We start from the raw sequence: 21319 nt of genomic DNA on the forward strand, positions 1-21319 counted from the left end.
CAGTGCTTTGGCACCAGCTGCCAGAGATGGGCCCACCCTCCTGCTCCTCTGAGATTCTATACCCTCCTTCAGTTGCTAAAAGCAAAAATCTAACTACCTAAATTAATCTAAAATGGCCTTCTTGTGTGATTAATCATTCTCTCTCATCCCTTATCTTCTCCTTCATTCCCACATTGGTTACCTGTCTCTCTTTCTTCTGTCAAAGACTCCTAATTATTTTGTTTTCAAACACAAAACCCAGAAATAGAGATTGTCCTCAAGCAACGTCCACTTGACTTTGAAACATAAAGTTCCCTGAGAAGGAAATTCCAAAGTCCATCACTCTTCTTGGAAAAAGATAAAGAAATAAATGAACAAGAAGAGTCAAATATAATAGATCTCAATAATGATCATTTATGATGTGGTTTATAATTAGATAAATAAGAAAAATAAAAATGCAAAAAAAAATCACAATGAGTAAGATGATGAATAAAGAACCTAAGAGGGAGGTGGGAAAAGTCGTTGTTCACCATCGTTGAAAACTAAGTTGTTTTGATTTAACCTGAGCCCAGATTGCTGACAAAGATTGTGTTCACATGATTGCTGGATACCCCCCACCCAATACAAAAGAGAATCTTCAGCTTTGATCCTTAATTTTGGCCCTCAAAAATCAATCGCAGCAACATTCAAGGCTCCTTCAAGGAAAGGCATTGATATGGTTTGGCTCTGTGTCTCCACCCAAATCTGATCTTGAATTGTGACCCCACATGCTGAGGGAGAGACCCGGTGGGGGGTGATTGGATTGTGGGGGCAGTTCCCCCGTGCTCTTCTCAGGGTAGTGAGTGAATTCTCACGAGATCTGATGGTCAGGGGTACGAGATCAGCCTGGCCAACAAGGTTAAACCCTGTCTCTACTAAAAATACAAAAAATTACCTGGGCGTAGTGGCGGGTGCCTGTAATCCCAGCTATTTGGGAGGCTGAGGCAGGAGAATTGCTTGAGCCCGAGAGGCGGAGTTTGCAGTGAGCTGAGATTACGACACTGAACTCCAGCCTGGCTACAGAGTGAGACTCCATCTAAAAGAGAAAATCCAAACAAATTATCCATAGAATGTTTTTCTTTAAATATTTAGTCCAGTTCTCTAATTCACCTTGGACTGCATGCTGGGTGAAGCTCTTCTCCAGGTCCTCTGGGAAAACTGACAGCTCTGTTTTCAACATCGCTCTTGCTTCTGAAGGCTCACCTCTGCTCTGCACCCTATTTGATGCACAGTTCCGTTTTGTCATTTAGAATTGTTGTTATTCAGTGGTATGAACCTACATAACAAGCCTCAGCAATCCTAGACAAAGCATTTGAAATTGAACAGGTCATGACTGAGGAGACCTTACAAATCATACCAATCCAAACCTGTCGAGAGTGAAAGGGGAGCTGCTGGTCTTCCTGGGAGAAGCGTCTAGAGGGACCATCCTGGGCAAACTGAAGCGATAACGACCTTAGTCAGGATTGATGCTCTGAGAAGTGCTACCCTGGTCAGTTTCTCTTTATTTTTTAAAGACTGATCTCGACTTTCCCTTGAACCTCTATTTCTACTGATGGTTGAAAAAATTTAATTTTGCCATTTAAGCATGGCTTGATTCAGACTTAAAACATAACTCAGTCTCTCTAGGGACCCACACTCGGGCTCTCGGTGCCCATCTCTCCTCCTTCCCTTTTCCAGGTAACGTCTGGGTGCTTGTGGATGTTTCCTGAAGATTGTCCATTTCAGTGAGGATCCTTTGGTTTGAAGGCTACTTGGTAGTCACTGCTGTGCCTGTTGACTTTTGGTTGATGGGCAAGCCAGCCTTCTAGCTCATTAGGCATGGGGCCCTGCCCTCAATATGTCTGCTGCCCCAGTGACTCCACTGGGGTTCCTCCCATTTTATTTTCAGCATGCTCCGAACCCAGGGTCACCTGCCCTGCTCCTTAGGCCCCACACTGCTGCAGTTTCTTCCCACCTCTATTTAGAGTCAGGACAACTGGAGAGGATTCATCTCTCAGCCTTGCTTCATGGCCCCCTTGGCTTTCTCTGGAGCACTTCCTGGCAGATCTACTGCAGACCCTGCCAGGGCATGGGAGAATATCTGGACTTCTTGGGCACCACGCAAGGGCTGCAGGTGAAGGGGGTGGGTTGAGGAGAAGGTGTTTCTTAAGCTGTTAAATCCGTGACACACTGCTCTTCTTTTTTTGATGCTTCAGTGGCTTTGTTAACTGCTCTAATGAATTTACCTATTTTAACTTTTTTTTTTTTCAAAGACAGGGTCTTGCTCTGTCTCTTTTTTTCTTCAAAGACATGACCTAGCTCCAGGCTAGAGTGCAATGATGCGATCATAGCTCACTGCAGCCTTGAACTCCTGGGCTCATGTGCTCAAGCCATCCTCCTGCCTTGCCTCAGCCTCCTGAGTAGTTAGGACTGCAGGCGTGTGCCATTGCATCTGGCTAATTTTTTAAAAGCTTTTTGTAGAGATGAGGGGTCTCACTTTGGTGTCCAGAGTGGTCTCAAACTTCTGGCTTTAGAGGATCCTCCCCTCTGTTAACTCTTTTCATCTTCACAGCAACCTTACAGAGTATGTACTATTAACACCCTCAGTTTATAGAGGAAGAAATAGGCACAGCTAACGGGTGATTTGCCTAAGGTCAGGCAACAAATCAGAAACCGGTAGGATTTGAGCCCAGCAATCCTGGTATCAGAGTCTGCACTCAGAACCACTAGGCAGAGAGAAAATTTTTGAACTTTGGGAGTAGGCTGTTAAAATGTGATATTCAACAAGAAATTTTTCTTCTAAATAAATTATTTAGATGTTAAAAATTCTTCTGACATGAACAAATAGTCTTGATATTCAGTAGTTTGGAGACTCTAGGTCCGACCTTTTACTCTGTTAACCTAGTTCTTGACTAAAAAGCAACATCTACTATCATTACCATTAATTAAAATAATAATGGCAGTTATTATTTTACTTCATGGAGCTGCTGCTTATAAACTTCACTGACATGATAATATAGTAAATATAATTTCTTCAGAATTAGGAGCCTGACCTCTGGTGTCTTATGATTTTAATTAATTGGATGTTAGTAAACATTGGGTTAGTTTTTAGTGCTTTAAGTATTTTTTTTCTTATCAAAATCTTCTTTTTGAAGACCTGTGATTTTTTTTTATTCCTTTTTCTTTTCTTTTTTTTAATAAAGCAAATATTTATTTCAGATACTGAGAAACTAGTCATTCTGTTTTCAATGTTCCTTTAATTTTACATCTCTAATTTAATCTCATACTAATTCCAAAAAATGATTGTGCAATTTTGGGTTTTTCTGAAATACATCTCATTCATTCCCTAAAGCTTTGGAAAAGCTCCACGGTGTTCCTTTCCCCAAGGCTTTTTGCATTTTAAAAAATTCCTTTTCTGTTTTTGAGCCAAACTTTGCCCTTCTCCCAAACTTCTACATTTTAAAAATATTCTTGTCTTATTTTCTAATGATTGGGTGAATTTCATTTCTACCATTTTGCTATTTTTTTCCCTGGATTGTTTTGGTGATTCATTTTCTGGGCTCCAAATGTATAGTCGCCAGATTTTTACTGCTATTGGCCATAAAATTCTGCCCAGTCATTGGGCTGTAAAAAAGCAGATGCAAAATTGCTCCTACCGCTGGCTGCCAGCTGTGTAGCCCCTCAGCCAGAGGCAGAGAAGCCCTATTTCCCTCAGTTTCCTGAGATTCAGGCCCTGTTGAATAGCATTACCTATGTTACAACCCACATAGCTGCCTGTCAATAATCGCCCAGGGCGTCTTATTTGTGTAAATAAGTTAGTTTCATTTTCATTTTGTTTGCACCTCCACATTGCCAATAGAGAATGTTTTCTTTATCTTTTTCCATTGAGTTGTAAATGATTGTTACCCTAATCTTGCAGATACAATGATGCTGCATTGGCTTTGGAGCTTTTCTTTCTTTTCCTTCCTTCCTTCCTTCCTTCCTTCCTTTTTGTTTGTTTGTTTCTTTCTCTCTCTCTCTCTCTTTCTTTCCCTCCCTCCCTCCCTCCCTCCCTTCCTTCCTTCCTTCCTTCCTTCTTCCTTTCTTTCGTCTTTTCTGAGAGGGAGTCTTGCTCTGTGGCCCAGGCTGGAGTTCCATGGCCCAATCTCAGCTCACTGCAACCTCCACCTGCCATCTTCAACGATTCTCCTGCCTCAGCCTTCTGAGTAGCTGAGATTACAGGTGCGTGCCAACACGCCCGGTTAATTTTTTGTATTTTTAGTAGAGACAGGGTTTCACGTCTTAGCCAGGCTGGTCTCAATTTCCTGACCTTGTGATCCGCCGGCGTGGCCTCCCGAAGTGCTGGGATTACAGGCGTTAGCCACCTTTTGCTCTTCTTTTCAGAGCAAGCAGCATCAGCACGCTGATCCTCCGTCTGGAATTCAGGGACCCGGAGACCTGGGGCCGGAGACCAAAGCTGCATTGTATCAAACGAAGAAAGAGAGACAAGAGGCAGCTTCCTGGGTATGAAATCAAAATAATATTATCTGTCTTGTCCAATTAAATTGACAATGCAAGGGGGCCAACCAGAGAAAGACTCTATGTGGTAAGCAATGGCGTAGAAACCAGATCAGATGAACGGCCAACGTGCACATTTATTTTCTCATTGGATTATGATGGTTTCACCTCCAGGAAGAGACACAGCTAAAATTTCACCCATGCAGTGTGACCAGAGGGCCTGGACGCCAAGTCTCTGCTCTACTGCCCCGGTTTATGGTCTTTGAGAGGTTATTTTCTGTCCTAGAGCATCCATTAGTTCACTTGAAACATGCTCCGTCTGGCTCCACAGTCCTCTAGGTTTTCAAATATTCTACTGAGACTGGAGCAAAGGCTCAGGAGACTTCGCCTGAACCGGAAAGGGCTGCTGTAACTGTTTTTCACAGGACATCTGTATAGTGGGCTGTTGACCCAGCTTACACAGTCTCAGTGAGGGTGATTTTTTTCAAGGGTTATTTGTGGTTTTGCTTTTATCATGGCCCTTCAGAATACTCATTTTATTGCCTTGTACTGGTTGTTATTTATTTATTTTTTTTTTATTTTGAGCGAATATGTTATTTTCCTTTCTGGCTGCTTCTTTTCCTGCCATTTCAGGTTTTAGTCCAACTTACTACAATCTAGATGTTCTCAGTAATTTCTTTCACGTATTTAAGCCTCTGCTGGTGTGTTCATGTGTTTAATGTCATAGCTTCTGTCTTACCCAAAAGTTTGTATGGTTAAAAGTTTGCCCTTTCTTTGGAATAGATTTTTAAAAAATTAATAGACTTCATTTCTTTTTAGCAATTTTAGGCTTACAGAAAAACTGCGCAGAAAATACAGAGCTCATATATTCACCACCCCCACCCCCACAGACCATTTGTGGAAAAGACTACCTTTTTTCCACTCAATTGCCTTTCCTCATGCATTGAATATCAGTTGGCCTTATTTGTGTGGATCTATTTCTAGGCTCTCTATTCTGCTCTACTTATCTGTCTATTTCACCAATATCATGCTGTCTTGATATGTAGCTTTATAGTAATTCCTGAATTTGAATAGTGAAAGCCTCTGGCTGTATTCTTTTCTTTCAGTATTGGTTGGCTATTCTGGGTCCTTTGCCTTTCCATACAAACTTTAGAACTAGTTTGTCAAAATAAAAATTAAAAAAAAAAAAACCCTTACTGGTAATTGGATTGGGATTTCATTGACTGTGTAGATCCAGTTGGGAAGAAGGGATATTTGACAATATTAAATCTTATATCCATGTCGATGGTGTCTCTCTCTGTTTATTCACATATTCTTTCATTTCTTTCATCAGAGGTGTATAGCTTTTCTCATATAATTCTTATATATGTGTGTATATATATATATATATATATATATAGTTAAATTTATACCTAAATGTTTCAAATTCCAGTTATTCATTGTTGATATATAAGAAAACAATTAACTTTTATATATTAATGTTGTATCTGCCAACATTTCCTTAATTGCTTATTAGTTGCAGAAGGGGATTTTTGTTGTTGTTGATTCTTTGGGATTTTCTACCTAGACAATCATACTATTTATGTACAAAGACAGCTTTATTTCTTTCTTCCCGATCTGTATGCTTTTAATTTCTTTTTCTTGTCTTATTGCACTAGTTAGGACTTCCAGGATGTTATAAAATAAGACTGGTGAGAGCAGATATCCTTTCCTTACCTTCCTAAATTAAAAGGAAAGCATCTAGTTTCTTGTCTTCTGTTTGTTTTTTTGTTTGTTTGTTTTTTGTTTCTTGAGACGAAGTCTCACTCTGTTGCCAGGCTGGAGAACAGAGTCGAGATCTCAGCTCACTGCACCCTCTGCCTCCTGGGAAGCAATTCTCCTGCCTCAGCCTCTCGAGTAGCTGGCACTAGAGGCACAAGCCACCATGCTCAGCTAATTTTTGTATTTTTAGTAGAGACAGGGCTTCACCATATTGTCCAGGATCACCTTGATCTCTTGACCTTGTGATCTGCCTGCCTCAGCCTCCCAAAGTGCTGGGATTACAGGTGTGAGCCACTGTACTCGGCCAGCTGTAGAATTTTTGTACATGTCCTTTGTCAGTTTGAGAAAGTTCCTCTCTGTTCCTAGTTTGCTTGGAGTTTTTACCATAAGTATGTTAAAATACTTTTAACATAAAAGTATTTTGTTAAATACTTTTCTGCATCTATTGATATGATCATATAATTTTTCTTCTTTAGCCTGTTGTGATTAAATACATTAATTGATTTTCAAATGTTGAACCAGCCCTGCATATCTGGAGTAAATTCCATTTGGTCATGGCATATTGTTTGTTTTATATATTATTGGATTCAATTTACTAATATTTTGTTGACAATTTTTGCATCCATTTTCCTGAGAGATACTGATCTATCGTTTTCCTTTCCTGTAATGCCTTTATCTAGTTTTGGCATTAAGGTTAGGCTGGTTTCATTTATTGAATTCAAAAGTATTTTCCTCTGTTTCTATTTTGCCTTTGTTTCTTTGTACTTCTAGCTTTTTCTTTTTCATGCATCCAAAAATGGTCAATAATTCTAAACTCGTCTCTATCAAGCATGGCTTGCCTCACCTTGTGTGTTGCTTCCTATTTTATGCAAGGAAATAGAGACAACTGTTAGCTTTTAATCATTTAGTGTCCTGGTGCTTTAACACCGTGACTATTTTCATAAAACTCCCATCCAAGCCAGAAATGTCTTATTATCAGTGATAGCATAGACAAAATTTTCTGAAAGTCATCTTTGTCTTGGAAATCATCCTGGGATTAATTGACAATAAATGCTTGGGTTTTGGTGTTTTGTTTTTTTTTTTTTTTTTTGGCATCATTGTAAATCAAGCAAAGTAGCTTTCAGAAAATTTCCCTTACAGGAATAATGCTACACAGAAGAGAAATATACTCAGAAAAGAAGCAGCCTTTTATAAGGAAAATTTCTCTGAATAAAACTGTCTTTAAAATACTTTGCGACAACAAAAAAAGAGCTGGCTCCTGCAGGAGGAAGAAAAAAACAACTCCGACTCTAAATCCAAGGTCAGTGACACCACACTGCCCATAATACAGTTTCTCTTTTGCAACAGTAAGCGCATGAGCACAAAGGGAACATTTATGAGAACCAACATGATCAATTTGAGGAAAATAGCAGTTAGAAACTCCAATCCAATTTTTTTTTCTGTCTAGAAAATCAATGAACCACAAGCATCTAATAAATCGGTCAATTATACACAGATGCCAGGCTGTACAAAAGATGTATATTAGGTTCAGCAAATCATGACTGTCTCATAGAGATTTTATGACAGAAAGTTCCACTGATTAAAATGTCAGTATAAAACATTGACTTTCATTCAAATAGCTAGCCCAGACTCACCCTCTGCAATGATGGAATGTAATAATTAGATAGTGGGCAAAGCCCACATGTTAGCAAACAACAACAAAAATAATCAGAGTGCTCAAAGAAAATGAAGGAGTTGGTGATGCACAACTGAGGTGGTCTCAGGCTGAGCTCCCCAGTGAAAGCATCCAGAGTAACACGGAAGTGGGCATGTTTCTATGACAACCCCGTGGACCTGCCTGGGGACCCATCACAGGGGTTGCAGAGTTAGGATTTCTCTGAAAGACAAAATGAGAATTGTGTTTTAATTTTAAAAAATAGTTCTAAAATGCATAACTCTTCATTTTAATTAATTAACCTTCTAATAGTATTCATTTTTCTGTTAATACCATTAATTAACATTTTAAAAACTGGTATTCCTGCTTAAGCCCAGGAGTTCAAGACTGCAGTGAGATACGATTCGCCACCGTACTCCAGCTTGGGCAACAGAAAGACCCTGTTTCTGAAATAAATAAATAAAATTTAAAAATAAAAAATAGACAATTCGTATCCCTAATTTTGAAAGTCAGGGGTCATTTTTAAAGCGTTTGAGTTCTTCCTTGGCTTCACTGCCTGCGGTACCCTAGGACAGCATGGCAAGCTCCCCTTTATATTCTGTAGTAAGATGTTCCAGCATAGATGTGGGCAGAGGCTTCCTGACTTCACAGCGGGGCTTGCTTCCTTTGGACTCTTAGCCACACAGCCCCAGGAGGAACTCTGGGCCTGAGTGAGAAACCCCTTTGCAGAAGGGTGATCCCAGCATGAATGGACCAGATGAAAGTCTTCATGTAGGATTTGCCCCACTCCCCTTTTTTGGTTCTTGCACCTTTATTTGAATCATCTTCCTCAATTGTCCTCACTCCTAACTCTTCAGGCAACAAAAAGGAAATCTCAGCCGAGCACGATGGCTCACGCCTGTAATTCCAGCACTTTGGGAGGCCGACACAGGCAGATCACAAGGTCACGAGTTCAAGACCAGCCTGGCCAATATGACGAAACCCCATCTCTACTAAAAAATACAAAAATTAGCCAGACGTGGTGGTGCACACCTCACTCCCAGCTACTCAGGAGGCTGAGGCAGGGGAATCACTGGAACCCGGGAGGTGGAGGTTGCAGCAAGCCGAGATCATACCACTGCATTCCAGCCTGGGTGACAGGGTGGGACTCTGTCTCAAAAAAAAAGGGACATCTCACTTTGGCTCCTTTCTGCATTATGTGGGAAACCTCAGCTGAAAATCTACGGGAATCCTAATAGTCAATAATGAGAGCTGCTAGGCTCAGTCAAGATCTTGTCTCCAGATCTTGAGTGACCCTCTATCCCAGAATGCTGTGGTCAGTGGCTGTTAGGAACTAAATGTTTGTGTTCTCCCAAAGTTCATGTTTTGAAGTCCTAACCCCCAGCGTTGCTGTGTTTGGAAAGGGGTCCCGAAGAATTAATTAAGATTAAATAAGGTCACAAGAATTGGCTCTGACCTGATAGGATTAGTACTCCTAAGAGAAGAGACACTTAGAGCTCACTCCTCATTCCCCCACCATGAGCGTGCATGGAGGGAAGGCCTTGAGGGGACACACACACTGAGAAGGCAACCTGGTGACCGTCTGCAGGCCAGAGAGTCCTCACCAGAAACCAAGTCATGAGAACCCTGATCTTGGACTTTCAGCCTCCAGGACGTTGAGAAAATACGTTGTTGTTGTTTACGGCCCCCATTCTATGTTATTTTGTTAGGGCAGCCCAAGCTGGTGAATATAATAGCATCAGAGAGGGAGACAGCTGTCACATAAGACTCCTTCCATCAGACATCAATAGTATCAGCCAGGCAGTCCCAGAAGCCTGCAACAGAAAAGCACCATTCACCGACCCTCATGTTTGGAGTGATGACTGTTCTCCCATACACACAAATGTGTCTAGAAATCCCAAGCTAAGCCAGCATGTCTAGTGAGTTCCGGGGCATGACTGCCCTGTGTCCACTTGGCTGATGTGATGGAGGCTACCGGAGCCTCCGGACACAATTGTTGGACACATCCAACGTTGCCGTAACATCTGACAGATGGAGCACAGATGTGCAGTGACTTCCACCAAGGCCGGGCAACCTGTGGATAATCAGGAAAGAAACCATAAGGGATATCAAATCGAACTCTACTTTTCTTCTTGATCTTTGGACACCATGTTGGGCAACAAAGTAGAGACTTTATTTTGACTTCTTCAGCCCATCAAGACCCGTGGTTCTCCCTGACACCCCTTGCCGCCTCATTTCTTCATCTGCAGCCTGTGCTGGGATGCTAGGCTGTTCCTCTTATTAGAAGCAGTTTGATGCGAGTAGATGAAGGTAGAAGGACAGAGGAACCTGCATGCACTGGGCTGATGGTGACTTGTTCATTTCTTAAGTAATCAGTAACATCTTGATTGATGCATTCGTAGTTTCTTGCTCTGGTTGTTACTGCTTACTAAGAATATTATTTTCTTCCATTTTTGTCTCTTTCCTGTTTTCCATCCTCCAAGTCAAAATTCTCAAAGTTCCTTGACCCTGAATATATTTTCAGTATAGGAACTATAATACATTGAAATCTAAACTTCGTGTGTTGTTAAGGTGTATCAATGGTGACACTATTGTAGCTATTCATTTTTAAATAAATGTCTTTAGGGAGCTTAAGGTTCATCCTTGTATTAGGGTTCTCTAGAGGGACAAAACTAATAGGATAGATGTATGTATGAAAGGGAGTTTACTAAAGAGAATTGACTCTTGGCCGGGCGCGGTGGCTCACGCCTGTAATCCCAGCACTTTGGGAGGCCGAGGCGGGTGGATCACGAGGTCAACAGATCGAGACCATCCTGGTCAACATGGTGAAACCCCGTCTCTACTAAAAATACAAAAAATTAGCTGGGCATGGTGGCGCGTGCCTGTAATCCCAGCTACTCAGGAGGCTGAGGCAGGAGAATTGCCTGAACCCAGGAGGCGGAGGTTGCGGTGAGCCGAGATCGCGCCATTGCACTCCAGCCTGGGTAACAAGAGCGAAACTCCGTCTCAAAAAAAAAAAAAAAAAAAAAAGAGAATTGACTCTCTGGACCACAAAGTAAAGTTCCACAATAGGCCATCTGCAAGTTGAGGAGCAAGAAAGCCAGTGGTGGATTAGTCTGAGTACCAAAACCTCAAAGTAGGGAAACTGACAGTGCAGGCTTCAGTCTGTGGCCAAAGGCCAGAGATCCACTGGCAAACCACTGGTGTCCAAGAAACTGAAAGTCCAAGAGTCTAAAAGCTGAAGAACTTGGAGTCTGATAACGTCTGAGGGCAGAAGCATCCAGTACGGGAGAGAGACGGAAGCTGGAAAACTCAGCAAATCGAGACCTTCCACATTCTTCTACCTGATTTATCCCAGCCGTGCTGGCGGCTGATTAGATGGTGCCCATCCAGACTGAGGGTGGGTCTACCTCTCCCAGCCCACTGACTCAAATGTTAATCTCCTTTGGCAACACCCTCACAGACACACCCGGGAAACAATATTTTTCATTCTTCAATCCAGTCAAGTTGACACTCAATAATAATCATCACAATCCTCCTCCATGACTTTTCAAATGCTATTTTCTTTGAAGAAAATACTGTGTATGGACCTCATTGATTTTTCACTCTAGCAGTTCTGTTGAAAACATATATACCTGATAGAATATGCTGGTAAATGTTTAATAATTGGTGCTCTTGGGGTTTTTGCCAATTTCTATGGTATATAATAAATACCCCACTATTTATTATTATTTTTTATAATAAATACCCCACTACTTATTGGTGGGGTATTTATTATATAAATCAGCCTATTTTGAGCCACCAATGTGGTGTCAGTGAATGTGAAGCTGTGAAGAGATTCATACAATTGGCTCTCCAGCCCCTGCATGCTACGGATAGGGGGTCTAATTAACTCTGCACCTGACCTTTGATAAGAGCCCTGCTCCTAGGGGTTTCTTGTCCCTTAAAATCAACCTTTGTCGGGAGGATACCTTAAGCCCAGGAGTTCTAGGCTGCAATGAGCTATGATTGCATCACTGCTCTCCAGCCTGAGTGACAGAGTGAGACCCCTTTACTAACAAACAAACAAACAAAAATAGCCTTTGTTGCCTGACCTAACATCCGAGATGCATGCAGTAGCTCCCCAAACATGATGGAGAAAATGTAACAAGGATTTTAAAACACAGGAAGGTCAGAGAGTTTTCCCACACCCTTCTTCCCCTAAGCCGCATCCTGACCTCTTTAGCTCAGAAACAATATTTCACCACAGAAAACCATTTCCACCATGCCCATATGATCCAGTTCATTCATTAAACACTGAGAAGTGTAATTTTCTGCTTTGGTGGAAAGTGGAATGACATTGGTAATATAGTAATCTATATGCAACTTGGTTATAAAAATAAAGAGTAAGAGACTTTCTGTTGCATGTTCATGTCAAAAGCGAGAGAAAGGTTTATCCCATCTGGTCTATCAAACATCTCCTGGTCAGTGGGTCACAGCGGTGGTTTTGTCACCAGAGCTGCTCTGGGCTAGGGTTTCTGGGATAGTTGCTGGCTGTCCAGCCCTGTGCCTAGCTCTCCAACATTCCCAACATTCTGTGGGCCGCCCAGTATTCTTTGAACAACTCTCTTTTCTGCAAACTTGAACCAAGTTGGCTTTTGTTGCAACTCAGAACTCAGGCCCTAGGGCAAGACAGCTTTGGTTCAAATTCCAGGTGCCCCAGCTACTAGCTTGTGTCCTTAGGCAAATTTCTCTCCACAGATTCATCATCTGTAAAAGGGGCATAATACTTCCTGTGAAGTTATTATGATGCTTAAATGAATTAATACACGCGCATTGTATAGAACAGTGCCAGGCACATAGTAAGCCCTCAATAACTGTCGGCCATAGTCATCATGTTTGGGTATATTATAGGCAAAATTGGTTGACATCAACCAATTCCAAATACAATGAGAAAATGAACAGCCGTGAAGCCACTACTTTTGTGTCACATATTTCACATGTTCTCAAACATAAGAAACCTCTTCATAGTATAATAGCTTCAAACTTGGTACACAATAGAGAATATGTACTTAGTTTTTCCATGGCAATCAGCAGTTTAGAAGTTGATCACTCTTTAAATCCAGCATCTGTTAATGTTTAAAGCAATTCGTAATTTTCCTCAGAGCACATGATTTTGGACAAAGACAACAAACGAAAGGGCCAAAATGGGCTCACTGGCCTGTTTGCACCAAATGAAATGGTTTCAGTGCATTCTCCGTATGTGCTATGTAGGTACTTATTCTATTCCATGTTAACAAAAGCTTTTCTTGTCCTCCTCAAAAATTCCTCTGATATTTGCCTTTCAAATTCTGGAATGGCAGTGCTCATTTCAATGTCACATTCTTGTTTCCTTCTTGGCAAAATGTATTGTTTTGCTTTAGTGTTCTGAATATTTTTTAAATGTTTCCAACATTTTAACACATGGGCAATTTGAAAAACTCTAGCCTTTTACTTCTCCCTCTTTTTTTTTTTTTTTTTTGCTGTTTCTTTTGATTCAACAAAAATAGGAAGGAAACCCTTGTATTTTCTTTCTTTTCTCTCTCTTTTTTTTTTTTTTTTTGAGAGAGAGTCTTGCTCTGTCACTGGGGCTGAAGTGCAGTGCCATGATCACAGCTTACGGCAGCCTCAACCTTCCAAGTTCAAGCGATCCTCTAACCTCAGCCTCCTAAACAGCTTGGACCACAGGTATGTGCCACCACGCCTGGCTATTTTTTTTATTTTTTATAGAAATGGGGTCTCCCTATGTTTCCTGGTCTGGTCTCAAATTACTAGGCTCAAGCAGTCCTCCCACCTTGGGTTCCCAAAGTGCTGGGATTACAGGTATGAACCACCACACCTGGCCACCTTGCATTTTCTAAAACCTATTTTACAATTATCTATTTAGTTGGTGCAAAAGTAAGTGTGGGTTTTCCCATTACTTTTAATAGTGGGCTAGTGGCTTTTATAGAGATGATTTATCTATTCATTCAACAAAGAGACGCAGAGCTCTTATTTGGAGCAGGGCTGGGCAAATGCCAGGATGCTCTGATGAATCAAGCACGACCTCATCCTCAAAGAGTTTACAGTATGGTAGGAAAAGAGAGAAAGAAACAGGCTGTTCCCATAACCTGCGACTAGAGGTGAATTCATTATGCTTGGAGAACACAGCAGAAGGGCACCTACTCCAAACTCAGGGGATCAGGAAAGGATTCTCAGAGGAAATGATATTTGGCAGAGACTTACATAGTACCTAAGAGTTAGCCAATAAAGAACGATATTTTCTTTAATCTTCTTGTGGAATGGTGTATAATTTAACTACATCTTGCACTAAATATGTTTTCTAAATCTTCTTTTTTAAAAAAAGAATAATTTTCAATGTCCTATAAACATTTCATTTCTTTTGAAAAGTAGGATGTATATATAGTGGATTCCATAATTGAGAAATGGACACGTGTTTGCAGCATCAATTGTACTCCTGGTTCCAAAATTCCAAAATGCTTTATATTTGTGCCTTAGTCAGTTGGGGCTACTATGAAAAACATCATAGATTGTGGCTTCAATGAGAAACATTTATTTCTTACCCTCCTGGGGCCTGGAAGTCTGCAGTTAGGAGGCCAGCATGGTTAGGTTCTTGGCGAGGGCCTCTTCCTGACTTGTAGATGCCTGCCTTTTAGTTGTATGCTCACATGGCACAGACAGAGAGAAGGCTCTGGTCTTTTCATGCTTTTATAAAGGCACCGATCCACCTTGGGGGCTGTACTCTCTTGACCTCATCTAAGCCTATTTCCCTTCCACAGACCACACCTCCAAAACCATCACATGGGAAATTAGGGATTCAACGTATGGATGTTGGAAGGACACAGTCAGTCCATAGCAATACTCTATTGTGCTTATTTTTCTCTTGTTTTCTTTTCATTTCTTTTTTTCTTTTCTTTTCAACGACCTTACTCTGTTACCCAGGCTTCAGTGCAGTGGCGGGAACTCGGCTCACTGCAACCACTGCTTCCTGGGTTCAAGTGATTCTCCTGCTTCAGACTCCTGAGTAGCTGGGATTACAGGCACGCACCATCATGCCCAACTAATTTTTCTATTTTTAGTAGAGATGGGGTTTCACCATGTTGGCCACGCTGGCCTTGAACTCCTGACCTCAAATGAACCACTGTCTGCAGCCTCCCAACATGCTAGGATTGCAGGCCTGTGCCATGGTGGCTGGCCGTGTTTATTTTCTTATGTGAGAAATAAATAAGTTCGTTTTAGTCGCATGGTTCCCTACTAATAAATTACATTCATTAAGATGAAACACTGAATTTTTAAGCCCAATGCATGTTAACTTCAAAGCAATTTCTCTAACTCACAACAAAAATTCATGCATAAAATTAAACATAAGTTTTTAAATTACAAACTAGAAGTAACAAAATTATTTTCCATTTTTGCTCATACTTCCGCAATGTATGCAGTGGCTATTTTTTAAAAATCACCTCCTTGAGGCATGTTTTTTTAGGTGGTGTCTTGCTCTGTCATCAGGTTGGAGTGCAGTGGCATAATCTCTGCTCACTGCAACCTCTGCCTCCCAGGTTCAAGTGATTCTCTTCCCTCAGCCTCCCCAAGCAGCTGAGATTACAGGCACCCATTATCATGCCTGGCTATTTTTTGTATTTTCAGTAGAGACAGGGTCACCATGTTGGCCAGGCTGGTCTTGAACTCCTGACCTCAGATGATCCACCCTCCTCAGCCTCGCAAAGTGCTGAGATTATAGGCATGACCCACCATGCCCAGCCTTTGAGGAAATTTTGCAGCCAGCACTTATATTTGCTTTGAAACATTACATTTTTCACATTATTCTAACATGTTAAAATATGACATCAAAATTGTTTACAGTCATCAATTTTGCCTGTCTCTCTTTCCTGCGACACAGTACTTCACTGGTTAATCCTGACTAGGTCAACCTTCTACTTGCAAAATTAATCTATTCTTACAACCAGCTTTACATTCATTCATAGCTACAAACTTCAAAAAGCACTCAATACTGCTCAGTACCCCTGTTTTCTAGTAAGTTTTGATTCTCCTCTGTGATAATATTTTATATCTTCTTTCTCTGCTTAAACAGCCCACGCCCTCTATCCCTTCCCACCCTCAGCTGGTGGCTCTGCCTTATTTTTCTTTGTAGTAACAGAAATATCATAGAAACAAATCTCACAATCATAAACGCTGGTATGAGAAAAATATACTTATTTTTCTGTAACTGAATGCATTTTGCCTCTAACTCTCATTCCACTGATGATTCAGAAAATTGAATTCCAGGTTTCTTTAGTCACTTAAGATTTTCTCAAAATTTTCAAACTCAGTCCATTCAGCGCTATACAAGTCTTTATTCTTCCCAGAGTGACATTTAAGATCCAGGCGATTTACATTGTGTAATCAAGAAAAGGCGTATATTCTACTTTTCAACACTGAAAAAACCTGGAAAGAATGACCAACCTGCTAGCAATGCTGATTAGATATAATGTTTCCCTAAAAGGTACCAGGTGTATCTTTCTAAATTCAAAACTACAAGAAGGTGTTTTACTTAATCTTTTCAATGTGAAACTTGCTCCTCCATTCACTCACACCACAAATTCTGGTTGTCAAGAATGGGAGATGATAAATGAGAATTTCACATATTACTCATTTGGTTTATTCTAAATTACACATGAAACAATCTAAGATTAACAATACCCGTGTTTTTAGCAATACGATTATGTAAATACTTGTACATTTATTTTTTAGGAGTCTTCCCATTTGTTTTAGTTATTCTATTTTTGTATTGTCAGAAATAACTTTCTTTTTTCTCTCCCTTCCATTTCTCAGTTGCTATTAATTCTTCATATAATTATATATTTAGGGTTTACCACTAGTCGTTATTTATTTATTTTTTTATGATTTTGGTTGTCTTAAACCCATTCTCCAGTTTCTCAAGGAAGAAGCATTGAAAACAGTATTTTCTGAGTTTTTGCATTTTGATCATAGTGTGTCTGTGGTCTTTAACATTTGGCAGCCATTTTGGCTAGATATAAAATTCTTGGTTCTACATTTCCTTTTTTTTGGAGCATCTTAAATGTTATTTTCCATCTTTTTTCTAGCATAAAGCATTGCTTTCAAACCTTTTTAGGACAGTCTATTTTATTTCCCTCTTATAAGTGACCAGGCCTCGTGCTAAGTGCTGAAGGAATTTTTTTAATTCCAATTATTTTTTTAGAATCGATTTCAATTTTGGTCACTCTGGTTTGGTTTTTTGAGGATTGCACTGTGCCTTTTCAATATGCAGTATTAATCTTTTTATTGTTACTTAGAATAAGAAAATGTTTCCCTTCTTTTTCGTAATCCTTATTGTTTGCTCTGTTTGCTAAATTTGTTTTCTTCTTAAGAGCTTTCTCTTACATGTATGTTGGATCTTTCTTGCTTGCCTTCTGTATTTGCTACTTTCTTTCTAACTAACTCTTTCTACCTCTTTATTCTTTTATTATTTTTACATTAAAGTTTTACTCTTCTTAATCTTAATTTTTCTTAAAGGATTTTCTGTTCTATTTATTCATTATGTTTCTTCTGACTTAGAGTTATTTCAGAAATTTTTTTTTTTTTTTTTGAGATGGAGTCTCACTCTGTTGCCCAGGATGGAGTACAGTGGAGTGATCTCGGCTCACTGCAACTTCTGCCTCCAGAATTCAAGCAGTTCTCCTGCCTCAGCCTCCTGAGTAGCTAGGATTATAGGTGGGTACCACCACACCCAGCTAATTTTTGTATTTTTAGTAAACACGGTGTTTTACCATGTTGGTCAGGCTGGTCTCGAACTCCTGACCTCGTGATCCACTTGCCTCGGCATTCCAAAGTGCTGGGGTTACAGGCGTGAGTCACTGAGCCCAGCAATTTTTAAAAATTGTTTTCTGAGTTCTGTCTTCTCATTCCCAAATTTTCTTCTGCTCTAGTCTATCCTTTTAGACATTGCATTGTTTTTAAAAATGTGCTTTATAGTGTTTTAAAATATAAGTTTATATTTTTCATCTATTTGTGCACGTGTCTCTTTGGCATGCTTTTATTGTTTTTAGGAATACTATTTTGCATTTTTTTCTTTTCCACTTAATATGACTTGAATTCCTTTATGTTGCTCATTTTTACATGAAATTAATTTCTTGATCTTTAATGTTTCCAACCTCATGGATCTAGATCTCCCTCTTCAGTTGTTTGTGATACATTTGAAAATACATTTGGCCCTCTGTATCCACGGACTTTACATCCATGGACTCAACCCATCAAGGACTGAAAATATCTTTTGAAAATATTTTTAAAAATTGCATCTGTGTTGACATGTTCATTTTTTGTCTTGTCATTATTTCCTAAACAATATGGTATAAAACTATTTACATAGCCTTTCCATTTTGTTAGGTATTATAAGTAATCTAGAGAGGATTTAAAGTATATGGGAAGATGTATGTAAGTTGTATGCAAATACTATGCTCTTTTACAATAGGGATTTGAGCATCCACAGATTCTGGCATCCTCAAAACGTTCTGAAACCAATCCCACATGGATACCATGGAATAACTGCACAATGGCTTATATTTTGAAATTTCTTGGCTTTGTTCCTTCTTTCTATTTTTAGCCAGGTTTTCTCTTTTCCTTGGTCTCTGTTGACCCTCTCCTGCTCAATTTCGATTTGGTTTGCAGGAATTTCACCTCTGTGTGAAATGTTGTCCTGAAAGGGAGTTTTTGCTAGTCAGTTTTGAGGGTTCATAGGTCTAGACCCCTTCAGCAACTTAAGGCCTTGTCATTGGCTTGCTATTGTAGGGTAAAAACCCTTCCAAGTGTTCCCTACCGTTCTCAGATTGATGTACAGAGCTGCAGGGGAGCCCCTGTGGTTATTCCAAAGTTCTTCAGTCTATCTGTTGTCCTGTTGCTTTCCTCTGCTTTCTCCTTCATAAATGCTGATTTTACTCGTATTTTAAAGCTGTCAGGAATCCACTCACCTATATTTTGGAGTTAATGAGTTTACCTTTTCATTTAGTTTTGTTATAGATGTTGTCCAGGTTTTATGTGCTTGTTGTCCTAATTGCTGTGGGCTTTTATGGGGGGATTTAGGAAAATTTAAACCCAGTAGCTTCTTGCACAGCTATCTGACCCAACTTTCCTCAGTTTAGTCCTTTAAAACTGTAACCCAGAAGGTGACATTCTTTTGCATATAACTATTTTTTTTTTTTGAGACAATGTCTCACATTGCCCAGGCTGGAGTGCAGTGAAATCACCGCTCACTGCAGCCTCGACCTCCCGGGCTCAGATATCTTCCCACCTCAGCCTCCCAAGTTCCTGGAACTACAGGCATGCACCACCATGCCTTGCTAATTTTTAAATTTTTTTGTAAGGACGGGGTTTTGCCATGTTGCCCAGGCTGGTCTAGAACTCCTGGCTGCAAGCAATCTGCCCGCCTTGGCCTCCCAAAGTGCTGAGACTACAGGTATGAGCCACCGCACCAGGCCCACTTATAACTTTTTGATGGTTTTGCCTCATATTTAGAAAACATGTGAAGTCCTCACTATCGCCTCGAAGATCACGGCTCCTGCCTACCTCTGCAAGTCTACTTTATACCCATTTTCCCACATTCTCTACAGTACAGATTCACTAATTTGTGACAAATTAAATTTGTTCTGACTTTAGATTTTTCACTTGCAGTCTCTTTCTGTTGCTGTCTAGGAAAGTTTATCCAGCTCTTCTGACTGCATCATTCTCATCGTTTAGCTCTCAGTATCAATGTCATTTCCACAGAAGGGACTTCTCTAAACACTCTCTCAATTATCACATTAGCTTCACGTAGGCCTCAGTCATCTACTTGAAGAATCTGTGCTTCTTGTCTCTGCAATTCTGTGCTCTGTGGGTTTGGAGATTCTAATTCACAAACAGAAATGCTTCTACCAAGGAACACATCATTAGCCCCATTGATTTATAAACTGTGGCTATTGTCTACACACTTAGGGGTTCATGTGCCAAAGGACCAGCAGGAAAGAAAAGGAGCAACTGCCTTGTTACAGACAGTGGACACTGATCATTAGGAGAAGGTTGGCTGCTCTTGGATAATGAGGGCAGGAACGAAGGTGTCTGGTACTTGGTGATCCACTTAAACACCTCTCAGTAGTCCCTAGTCTGATTTTGATGGTTAATACGTGAGTGCTGCAGTGGTGGCCTGAGTAAGGCATGGTGACCAGCAGCTCAGAGCCCTCAGTGGTACAGATCTGGGTCACACTACCAGGTAAGCCACTGAGACATGCCAGCTGAAGAGGAGGAGAATGTAAAATGGATAATAGAAGAAGGATTTAATGAGCTTCAGTGGCAACTCCAAGACCGGAGCAGCTCTTCCTTTCTATTAAATATTTTCAGGGCTGTAGTTTACCCAGTTAACCTTTTGCTTACAAGTTTCTCCCAGGAAAAGAGACTTGATGGAATACAAGGGGGCTGCTTGTGGAACTTAGATTTATCAGTATATTTAAGGGGCATAGAGGATGGATGGCTGTGGGTGTTGTAATGTGCTTCCCCAATTCTTCTTTAGGAATGAAGAACTTATTTCCCGTGTTCTCAAAGTGCCGTCCACAGACAACATCCCATTGTCAGCCTTTTTCAGGAAGTGACTCATCTGGAAAGAGGTGTCTCACCTAAAGTCATACCCCTTTCCTTGGGCACCTGCATTCAATGACTGGGCATTACACATGTATAAAGGCCCAGCTGCATCCATCTACCTGGAGACAAGTCTGAAAGGCCCTCCCAGGCTTGGAAGTTTTCCTTCTGTGTGATCCACAGGTGCTGTTTCAAGGACACTCTCCTTAATACTCTTTCTGTGTGGAAATCACTGCTTCAGAGTCTGCCTCTAGGGACTCCAACCTGCAACAAGCAGTCAGACTCACCCTAACTGGTGGTTGGGTTTCTGACATCATATGACAGAAACGCTACCACCAAGTGTAGGCACTTACGTATCTCTAAATAAGGGGTGCATTGCTCCCCTGACAGCACCAAGAAACCAGGTTTCTTCTAGCTCCCTGCTCCCTCTCTGTATGAGTGTGGCTTTCATAGCCATAAGAGAAGAAGGCTCCTCCACTCCCAGGCATCATGTCCATGTGTCTAGGCAAAAAGGATGAAGAGTGAGGAGCAAAAGGCAAAGGAGCACGACTTTGAAATCTTTTAAAGAAGTCCTATCTGATGACTTAGGCTTATGCCAGAATGGGTCAGTTTGCTGTCCTCAAGTCAGAGGAAGATGAAGCAGATATTTCTTTTTTTTTTTGAGACGGAGTTTCGCTCTTGTTACCCTGGCTGGAGTGCAATGGCGCGATCTTGGCTCACCACAACCTCTGCCTCCTGGGTTCAGGCAATTCTCCTGCCTCAGCCTCCTGAGTA

The sequence above is a fragment of the Callithrix jacchus genome, chromosome 4 (genome assembly GCF_049354715.1).
Source record: "Callithrix jacchus isolate 240 chromosome 4, calJac240_pri, whole genome shotgun sequence".
Classification (NCBI taxonomy): Eukaryota; Metazoa; Chordata; class Mammalia; order Primates; family Cebidae; genus Callithrix; species Callithrix jacchus.